Consider the following 12,039-nt stretch of genomic DNA (forward strand, 5'->3'; position numbering starts at 1 on the left):
ATTCACTATTCATATTTTTATGATATGCTAATTGCCTGTAATAGATGATGCTTCTATAACCATTTTATATGCAACTAGTGTTCCGCCCCGGCTTCGCCCGTGGTACCTACATGTTTAAACTATCCTATCTCTCAAGTTAGATCGAACTGCACATGGTGTGCGAATTTTATTATAATCGGTTAAGTGGTTTAGCAGTCCATTGAGGACAAATATTGTGACACGAGATATATATATTAAGATTGTGCGCTGTTGGTTCATAGGAGACGGATAAATTTAAAGCATAATTAAATATTTCATGATACCTTTAAAACAGAAACAAACAACGTAATAACACTAAACGATTTTAAATTTCTTCATAGATTTAAACAAAAATGTGAGCGTTCCTTTTTAAATAAGAGTTATTTTAAATTGGGATATTAATAGAGGAAGTAATTAAAATATCTAAACAGGATATCTGTTTCATCGGCGGATGTAATACGATTGATATTTGATACTTACTTAAGATTTTCATGTAGTTATGTAAGGTTATGGCTATCTAAAGCCGGGTATCCACTTAGGTTCGCCGTGGTTTGCGAACGCGCCTGCTCCGCAAACCAAACATAATGGATACGTCGTGATCGCGGAGCGCGACTGGAGCACGATCGGAGCACGGCGGAGCGCTCCGGAAGCGGTTTTTTGCGCGAACTCAAAGGGGAGCGCAGTTTGTTCGTGGACGCGAGCGTGTGTTTGTTAAGTTCGCGAACATGGAGTGGTCCGATAAAACGATGAATATATGCATTATTTCATTATTTCTTCTTCCCTTATTCATATTACCTTGCCAAAATTGAGGAGGTTGTTTGTATTCCATCACAATATAATGTATCAAAATATAAGCTGCACTTCCTACTAATTCTGGAGGCGGCATGTTTGCACCGACCGTCTGTCGTGTGTCTACTGGAGACCGGAGCGCGGAATTTAGCGCTCCGACAGGAGCACTGATGTTGCAGCCTAAGTGTGTACACTGTACACGTTCACGTTCGCGGAGCACACATTGTTCGCGATCCACGGCGAACCTAAGTGGATACCCGGCTTAAGGTAAACATAAGACTACAATGTCAGTTTGAAGTAGGTATGTTTAGCTGTCGCTGGTCATATCGGTGATACCCACAAAATGTTCATGAATAGCAAATTCCGTAGTAAATACTTAACAAGTAACAGCAATATGAAACTTAATAATCCGTTGAGACGAAGAATGATCACTACATAATTTCTAGCATCCACATCTATATTTGAGAAAAACAATAAACAAGACTGAAGAGAAACGATTGAAAAGGGAGATATAGGAGTCGATATACCTAGTTGAAGTTACATTGCCAGTCTACAACTTCATTAATCTACTGGCTGTATACTAGAAACAGAAATGGTTTACGAGATTAGTAGAAATATAAGTTCATATTTAGGTGTCAGGACTTATCTGTTCTCTGAAGAATACTATTAAGACGATGAAAAGAAGGATGTTTATGTTATATCTCAGTGGTTATTGTGACGATCGGGAGATTCCCACGCGCGCCGCTAGTTCAACTAATTGAGAGTTGAATCATACTGTCTCGGTACACAATTAGACGGAACAATGTAGTGTGTCGAGGACTTGATTAAAAAATCGATTTCGATGTTATTTGTGTAGTAGTTGAACATATGTTGGCTGTAAGAGGTGCAGGCGTTTGGCCTTTATTCGTGGTACGAAAGTTAATACTATAGAAATAGAAGTAAGAAGATTCCATCAGGATGGTGCCTTAGTTACATTATAGTATTATCAAAGTTATTAAATAACAAAAAGAATTCACAGTAAGATAATTGCACGTCTCATAAGCGAAGCGTTGAGGTGGGTACTACTGTCACTTCGCGCAAAACATCTGATTTTTCAAACTTAAAATGTCTTTATGTATCATACATTGCACTTGTAAGATAATACATACACACACATATTAAGAAAAAACACTATTTTTAACATTCTACACACACTTCTAGAACTCTATATCTTCTCTTGTATCGGCTTTTCGGTAATATTTCAAAAGAAAAATAATTATCTGTTCTAAGTTTAATATTTTACAGCATATTCAAAAGCCAAATGATGTCGATAAAAACATTTCAGGTAGTTCGAGAAGTGTGCCTGATTTAGTAAAAGCTAATTTTCGCACTGTTTGTATGCATTTCCTGAGAACATTTACTATGGTGGTGTTTATTTTTTTACACCATATGAAAGTTGAGATTTCAATGAATAAAAGGCACCCCAAGTTTTTGAAAAAAGCTGATATTTTGACGGGTGACTTTTCGATTGAAAATTAGGTTGTTTTTTTGGTATTAATTCAAAATAAGGCGAAAAAATTAATATTTTTAATCAAATAAATTACAGTATATTTGGGACATAATAAAGTAAGTTTTCACCAAATTTCGTAGAAAAACAATAAATTTTGAAGTAGATAAAAATAAAAAACCAAAAACTTGGTTTTTTGAATTTTTCACCTAAATTTTGAGGTTATGTGAAAAAATTGTGAAAACAAGAGTTGTAGATCTTTTTATTATGTACAACTTTGCCATTGAACTTTTTTCCGTAGGACTTGTAGTTTTGTCGGAAATCGAGAGAAACCATTTTTTTCTCTTAAAAGCTCCCCCCTCCCACTTCCCGAACTCGGATTGACCGTAATTTATTTTTCCTTTTATTTTCATCATATTCCCCTCCTTTTCTAATGGGTTTCATCCGACTGCGATTTTTTTTTGTTTCAAAAATTTTCTACTCTAGTCTAATAAGGTCATTTCTCAGCATAAGTTAAGATTTAAGAATGAAAATTGGAACATCATTACTCATTTTTCAAACAAATCTTTTTTCCGCTTTAAAATGTTACAAAGTTTATTTTGTTAAAGATGGAGTTAGCACTCCGTAAATATTTAGCAAAATGCATCACGTGAGTCACGTGTTATAAGTTATTGTTCAGTTTTTGTTATTTATAATTTGAAGATTTTTTACCCCCAAATTACATATTGACGTGCAAAAATAAATTACTGTTGCAAAATCTGTTTTTCAATGTGTGACGCGAAACTAAAAGGTTTTTATAAAGTGACACATTGATAAAATTTGAAATGCGCATTATATTTTTTTTCTTTTTATATTGCATAAATAATACAAGGCTGTAACAAATAACCTACATTTGTTATAAGAAATAACTTATCATATACGCAAGTTATTTTAAGATTTTCAGATAGTCTTGATAGCTTTCAAGGACATTTGATTAAACAATGTACATCACCTACTTAGAGTAGCTTAGCCTAAATAAACAGACCTTAACCTAACAGAATATAATATCGTCGTGTTTAAGACGAAGTATTGTTTTATAAGTACTCGCTTTCTTCTTTCTCAAGTAAACGAAAAAGAAGAATAATTCTTTAGTAATCTACGTCTGTGGCTAATCGCCTTGCTTGCTTGTATTCTGCGTCTACGTTGTCGTTCTCTATCGCGGTCTGTAATACTAGTTCCTAATAGAATATGCTAAGATGCGATTGTCACTTCGAAGTTGCTCCATAGACGAGGGTTCTACCGGGAAACCAAAAAATATATATGTATTTATAGTTTCATACGTAGTACCAATTTTGCTTATTGTCGAAATTGGTGTTTTGCTTTAACAAAAAGAAAAGCACGTGATAACTGTTTGGTAATTGAAACGATCATAGGTCTACGGGTCACGGACCGGAGCGGCGTGGTGTCGTGCACCGTTACGTTTTGTGAATATATGCTGCGAATTGGAGCGTATGATTGTATTGTAGTGTGTGTGTGTGTGCGTGTGTTTGTGTGTATGGGCTTGGGGACAGTCTGCAATGGATAGCAATGTGATATGATGGGGAAGGTGAACGAGGTACCTGATGATTTGTGTGAAGAGTATATCTTACCTGCCTCAGAGAACGGACGTTATGGTGTACGCAGTTCGATATATTACGAAAAAAAAAATATATATTAATATTATATTGTACTTTTTGTGGTGAATTTTCCTTTATTCCCGTGTCAGATACCTCTTTATAAATGGATCTGGGTTTTGGGCTACCCAGATATACTTTGTTCGTGTCAAATGGTTTTGCGCAGCGGTACCTTTTTCTATATAGACTATAAAGCTTTGGCAAAACAATATAGGTACCTGACGAGGCCTTCAAACTCCAACGAACCGTTTCCTCGAAGAGTAATTTGTCCAATTACAGTTGCACCAGGAATTAAATAATAGCAGAAATTGTCGCTAATTGGTGTGACGACGAAATCGTTGTCGTTTTTCGCTCAGAATCCTCTGGAACGAATAGTATAAATACATAATATTATTTTAGTAGACTTGTTTGTAAACATCAGTGCCATAAATTGTCTTTATTGCCAGCATTTCATTGAACACGGGATCTGTGAGGATTCAGTTTGGACTAACCTCAAGGGAAGGGTCTTAGTTTAGTCTCGTCTTTCGTCTATGACTTGTGCATATATTTCGTAATCAGCCCCTTCTAGAAAGTTCTGGAAATTTTTAATTACAACTATATCACTTCGTATCCATGGCAACAACCTATAATTAAATGTTCTCCAAATTGCCAGAGGAGCGTGATAAAATACAAATTCGAGCATTTAATTGCGAGTAATGTAGCCGCGCCAGAGCGCCCATTAAGCGTTTACTGCTCTCTCTAATTGGACTGGACAGGAAGTGTTCTCACTAGCTCCTAACAGCTTATGTAATACAGACTATGGTGCAGTTAGCACTATAGCTGGAACACTAATTGATTAGGAACGGAGAAATTTATAGGCAGAACAAAATTGCTAAAGGCAGTTGGTTCATATAGTTAGTCACAGTCTTACGGAAGTTTTTGTGCGCATTGATGAGTACCTACTAACAAAATATAATTGTTATGTTAGTCCTTGCTTGCGTTCATAATAAGTTATACACTTATTTTTGCCAAATTTTGTACATCTGAGGTGTAGATATTGACGAACAACAAGGCCGACGTAGTTTGAAAATCTTTGAATCGAATTAATGAAATACTGCTGTTAACGTTGTTGATTTTCACAGGTAATAAATTATGTCTTTTGTTATTATAATAAAGCTGGTCTCTAAATCTTGACCTTTATACATTGTTTTATAGCTTTAAAACCTCACACTAGCAAACATGTTTTCATACATTTGGCAGAGATTCTTCGTTTTCTTATATTGGACTTTGAGAAAAAACATTGAATGATTGTTTTATATCCACATTCAATGGTGAACACGAAATCTAAGCTATCATTCACGCATATAAAAACAGTCCTGTCATAAAACGAGCGGACGCTCTGTCATTTATTACGTTTCTAATATAGGGCTCCGAAAATAGCATGGGGGAGTGCGTGCGCGCAGGCTTAACGTTCAGTCATGGTTTAGCCGTTGGAGTAACGCGACGATTATCGAGCTGTTATGTCCATTAGATTTAATTATTTTCGATGTTGTTTTTAACAACATCTTGTGTATGCTGTGAACTTTTGAATGAAAAGTTTTAGTAGAAACAAAACAGAGACCTATAAAAATAAAGTTAGTTGGATAACTTAACTTTTTATGTTTGTGATGGAAATCTAAAGTGTACCCGACTTTAAAAGTGGTTAAGCAAAAGGACAGTTTATGTTAACAATGCTGTGTGCAACGAACGGCGCGGTGGCAGCTATGGACAGGGCGTATATGTCGCTGCGCGCGCGCAAGCCTCAACCGACCACCACGGTAGGTACTTGGAGGTTTATAAACAGCTGTTGAGGCACGTGTTTTGGATAATATGTATTGATTGTTTTACGTATTTTTTTTTTAATAGTTTTGATACTTTTAATTTGCATTGTGAAACAACTCGGTCGGTTAAAAGGGTCATTCAAAATTGATAATATTTTTTGTAAGTTTGAATTCAGTTTGCGCGAAAAATTGGTTTTTAAATAAAATTAATTCGATTGAATCAACTATTTTTTATATTTGAAAACTGTTACGAATTTGTTTGCATACTCTTGTTGGCCTTCCTATTTTAGGGGTTCGCCTGAATTAGATTTTTGGGGTTCACCATTGATATTTTTTTTTTGTAATTAAATTGATATACGCTTAACTTCTAGAATTTGTATGTATTTAAATAAAGTCGTACATAGTGTCCTTCTGTCTGCACAGTCTAACTTATATTGTAAGCAATTGTGTCACGTATGACTAATGAACTATGCATCATCAATATTTAACTGAATTGCAGTCGGTTCTAGATATTGGTTCTAGTTCATGTTTGTCTGGATATGGGTATTTCAGATCTTATTAGGATATAGCCTATTTGCATTGGGATTTCTGTACCGGATCTACACCTAAACATCCTCTTAGGTACTTTTTTATCATTTGTTTTAGGTTTCTTATTTATTACACCTTCGTTAAATTATGCGATAAATAACTACCTATTAAAATGACCTCAAAAATATTTGACAAGTACCTATACCAAAAGAGGACATAATAAAACTTAAAGATTTTTCACACAAAGCCGTTACCGCCTGTTCTGTAAGCAGCCTTATTTTAACAACCTCCGTTACCGACATTATTGTTTATAATTAAATCCGTAACAACGGAAACGTTACATGGCAATGTTTTACGGCCGTTATTTATATCCAATATATTGCTGTTCTTTGTTTAAAGTTTGCTTTAATGGTGTATGTACGGGGTTATGTTTGAATGTTGCAATGCACTGTTTGTGGATAGGTTTTAGGTTTAGGCTAGATTCAGACAGGGCGACTGTTATAGTCGTGTAGAGGTGAATAAGAAACTTTTAATGAGTCTGATAGTGATCAAGAAAACTAAATCTAGTAAGTGTTTTAAAGGTAATTATAATTATTTCACATTATATAAACTTACATAATTATAATTATAATTATAACTAACATAATTATAACGTTTTATTTCCTAAAAATGTGTTTAGGTACTAGTAAGTACCTAAACACATTTTTAGTACTTACTTACCTACGTATGTTAGGATATGTACAACGAAGATGACCAATATGGTAATAATAATTTACATGATATAATAACAGGTTTATACTAAGCATCTGATAATTTTTATAAAAAATAACTGAAATCGTTCAATTTGCATTTTAAACTAGATGTAATACTTGAAATTGATTTACTAGTTTCGAGCTGTTATTCTATTTTATCTTACTTTGTTGAGCCGGCCTAAGTCTATATAATTTTACTTGAGATAAATGTCGTCTAAGCACACTACATCGATCATGTTAGAGCGTAAGAATAAACTTTGGAATATTTTTAATTTTCAGATAACGATTGATTAATATTCTATAATCATTTAAATATTTTCCCTTCTGTGACGGTGCAAAGTAATAAAAAATCATTCACGTCATGCAAATTGCATCACATGCGTATTTGATTAACTGAAAAATTATGAGTTTAGAATTCGAATAAGAATTCGTGGATAAAATTTCTTAATAGATATATAGAAAAATATGAGAAGTTGTAAGTTTAAAAGCCATAGTTCAGGATAACTTTACCCTTTCATGCACCATTATAGCTAAACACAGAACGCATTGAACCATAGACCACACGTACTCGAAGCATAAAGTTAATACATTAGTAATGTACTGTTCAAATTATCCTGCCAAAGAGCATCGTACCACTACAAGGTACAAGGCTTATCACACAGGGGTGCGCACCTGCCGTGACAGTCGCAGGTGTGTTACCACCTGATGTGTAACGACCCTTAGGTAAGAGCTATAGGAATAAATGTATGCAAGGTTTGAGGTCGAAATTTTGAGTTGTTTATTTCGTTTAAGTGATTAAGGGCCGATTTTTCAATCGATGGTTAAAACTTATCCGCCCAATAAAGTATTACACGATAATATTAAAATGTCACCCGTAAACTGTCAAATACGGCTAAAGAATACATTTTTGAAATGGTAGTTTAGTACGTTATTCGACGAATAAGTATAAACCAAGGATTGAAAAATCAGCCCTAAGAGTATATATTTTAGGTATATTTTAGGTATAATTAAAATAATATTAAGGTACTTAATAAATAAAATATTTAATTTACGTTTAAAAAAATTATTCCATGTTATGACGTTTTTTTTTCAGCTGTCAAAATACGTCATTTTTCTAAGTTGATGGCATAATTGAGAAGTGTAATGACTTGAGGTTTTCATGAAAAGCAAATTTCAATCTCCAAATAATTTAAGACCTCTTGAAGGAGTTAATATTATAACACAACATAAAAATAAATATCAACGTTCGTGTAATAGCTTCACGTGTTTTTATCCCTCCGTCTCTTTGTCTTTTATGTTCTGAAACCTATCAGGATAATATTTCTTTAATTGTTCGGCTCAATGCCTCTTTTGTGCCGTTCAGAATGAATGGAGCTGCAACAAAGCGACTGGTGTCTTTCAAAAGAATATATTAAAGATATGTTAATATTCATTAATGATTGTTCTTAGTGAAGAGGTTAGAGGTATATAAGACATGAGTTCGAATCCTTCTTTTTTTATTTTTTTATTATTTATATTAAAAAAAAATCCTGTTAAGTGGAATTAATAGCAGGTAAAATGATTATTTTGGTTGCTTATTTCTTCATCCTTTTAAACGTGGATGGTCTCTGTTAATATCTATTCGTGTACCTATGAAAAGCGTTGAAATGTATAAATAAGTGAACATTGATTAATTATTAAGTTATAAGGAAAAAATGAATTCCTATTTATTTATTTATTTATTTATTTAAATACTTTATTGTACTGCCAACAAAAAAACTTACAAAAAGGAAACTTATACTAAAAGAAGACACAGCACAGATGGCGGCCTTATCACTTATAAGTGATTTCTTCCAGGCAACCAACTGAAGATGGGATAACATAATAGAAAAAAGGAGGTGGGTAAAAAGTAAACGCAATAGTTATGTAATATAAAACTAATAGAAAAAAAAAAAATACTAATAAATATACTATAAATAATACCTAGATATAATAATAATAGATATCATATATATATACATACGTATATACCTATAATTATATATACATACCATAAGTAAAATAAATACATACAATACATATCGTAATACATGTACATACATAATATAATATGTATAAAAAGGCAAATTACAGCGAAGGAGAGATCATGAGCAAAATATACTATCCCGAGTCAAAAGCAAGATTCAAGTAATGATTCCTGACAAGGCTTTTGAATGTGGATAGCGTTTGGGCTTGTCTGATATTTATCGGCAAGGCATTCCAGAGTTTAATGGCAGTAACCGCAAAGGAATCGCCATAGAAGTGTGTGCGGTGAAAAGGAATGCCCAGAACAAGCCTATCCACAGAACGAAGAGAATAATTTTCACAATGCAGGAAATTAAATTTAGTTTTGAGATAGGAAGGGGTCTTAGGGTCAAAAAGGATACGATATAGTAGCTGCAAATAATGCACATTCCGGCGAAGACGGATTGGGAGCCACTTGAGCTTCTTGCGAAAGGAGGAGACGTGGTCGTATTTGCGAAGACCAAATACGAACCGGATACCGAAACTCTGAAGACGCTCAAGTTTGTCTAATTGCTCCACTGTTAAATCAGGAAAGCATGCATCAGCGTAATCAATAATGGGTAGGAGTAGGGATTGTGCTAGCATAATTTTTGTCGATATGGGTAGGAAGTTACGAAGACGCCGTAGAGAACTAGACGCAGCGTAAAATTTCCGACCAAGTTCCTGAATGTGATGGGACCAAGATAAAGTCTGATCCAAGTGAATGCCTAGATTTTTTACATTCTTACAGTAGGGTATGATTACGCCGTGGATATTTATGGAAGGCAATATACCCCAGTCAACCTCAGAAAGTTGATAAGGACTACCGATAACGATAACCTGGCTCTTTGATGGATTCAACTTAAGGCCGAATTGATCGCACCAACTAACTATGTTAGCCAGTTCGTTATTAATAGAGCGAACAGCATGCGGTAGGTCATCAAGCGTTGACTGGACATATATCTGTAAATCGTCAGCAAACATATGGTAGGGAGAAGTTAATAAGGATGTGAGATTATTAATGAAAATGGCAAAAAGAAGAGGTGACAAGACGCCACCCTGTGGCACACCGGCGGAGACTGCGCACCAAGATGAATGTTTTTCATCAAGCAAAACACGCTGCCGCCGATCGCCCAGGTAACTTCGAAACCAGTCAAGAACTGTTGATGAAAAGTTAATAAGACGTAGCAAACTAAGCAGTATATTATGATTTACAGTGTTAAAAGCATTGCTAAAATCCAGAAGTGCTAAAACTGTGAGTTGCTTGTTATCCATACCGTGGCGGATGTCATCAGTAACTTTGACAAGGGCAGTGGTCGTACTATGACCGGGACGGAAACCAGACTGATAAGGACTAAGGATATTATTAGTGTTGAGAAAGGTACTAAGCTGGGAGTGGATAAGACGCTCAAGTACTTTGGAAAGAAAGGGTAAGATGGAGATGGGTCGGAAATCAGATAAACTTAAAGGATTCGATTTTTTGGGAAGAGGGATGATATGAGCGTCCTTCCAGGCGCTAGGAAATGTTCCGGAGACAATTGAAAAATTTAGGATATGGGTGATGATGGGAATAATGATATCAAGGATAGGAATGATCATATTACGACTGATAAGATCAGTACCGATGGCATTCGACGATATGGACAGGATTGTCTTCTTAACGTCATCAACAGAACTTTGTTTAAAAATAAAGGGAGGAAAATCAGGAGTAGAAACGGTAGAGAGATTTTTGAGAGTAGAGGCATTTTTTACGGTATCGTTAGGAATAGATGAAGACGCAAAGTGTGAATTTAAATTGTCAATATTGATGTTGCAAGAAGGGAACGTATGGGAAGATTTACCAACTCCTAGAGATTTTAAAAATTTCCATATTTTAACAGGGTCGCCGTTTTCGACCGACTCATGAATATGGCGTCTTTGTGCATCCCTACACAATACGTTGCAACGATTACGGATAGTTTTATATTTGTCCTGCATCTCGGTTGATTTGGCCGTTTTCAGTTTAGTCTTTGCACGATGTTTTTTGCTAAGAAGAGATTTAAGTTCTGGCGAAAGCCAAGGGGCAGGAGTGTGCTTCTTCTTCACGGGCCTTAAAGGGGCATGCTTATCATACAAAGCAAGCATAATGTCATTAAATATGTTCACTTTTAGGTCCATTGTTTCAGCATCAAAAACTGCTTGCCAATCACATTCGGAGGCATCCAATTGAAGTTGGTCGTGGTCCATACCGGCAAAATTACGCAGCAGGATAGAGGTGGGTTTGAATTTAGGAGGACGGAGTTTATAGGATAAGTAGATGAGGTCGTGATAGGAAAATGCATCCGCGGAGCACTGACCATGCTTGGATACGGAAAGGGGGGAGGAGGTAATAATGATATCAAGGAGGGAAGGGCAGCAGCCGGGAGAGAAGTGGGTAGGATTAAGTGGTAGAATATGGAGATTGTGTGAATTTAGGAGAGAGTATAATTTCTTACTGCGGTGGTCGTCTTTAAGTAGGCATGTATTAAAGTCACCCATAAAAATAAGATGATTATACTCAGGAGTGAGGTCATCAAGGAGGAGGTCAAAGGAAGAGAAGTAATTATTGGTTAGGGAAGGGCTATAGAATACACCAAGGAGAATTTTGGAGTTAGGTAGTTGGACTTCGATAAGGAGATGTTCGGTAGTATTGTTAGGAGGGGGTTGGGAGGAAGATCGGATCAACTTGAAGGGGATGAAACTACGAAGATATATCGCAACTCCACCACCACCTCTGCCAATACGATCATTTCGGATAAGATGGAAACCAGGAAGGGAATAATTGGCTGACGGAAGGGAAGGCTTAAGCCATGATTCGGACACCAGGATAGCATGGATATTATTAGATACGAATGATGCAAGCATATCAGGAAAGTGAGCCGGAATGCTCTGTGCATTGATGTGAGTGACGTTAAAATTTTTGGGAACATCATTAAACAACGTAGGGAGGACAAGGGAAAGAGGAGAGGAAGCAC

At 35.5% G+C, this 12,039-nt stretch overlaps 1 protein-coding gene across 1 annotated transcript in view; it reads left to right on the top strand.

Moving 5' to 3' along the window:
* Positions 1 to 12,039, top strand: part of LOC149899464 (regulator of G protein signaling loco-like) — a 77,707-nt gene that overhangs the window by 24,206 nt on the left and 41,462 nt on the right. The window lies entirely within an intron of this gene.

This window comes from Colias eurytheme, chromosome 20 (assembly GCF_061535395.1).
Source record: "Colias eurytheme isolate Ceu_HAF_F1 chromosome 20, ilColEury1 Martin Lab GWU primary, whole genome shotgun sequence".
NCBI lineage: Eukaryota > Metazoa > Arthropoda > Insecta > Lepidoptera > Pieridae > Colias > Colias eurytheme.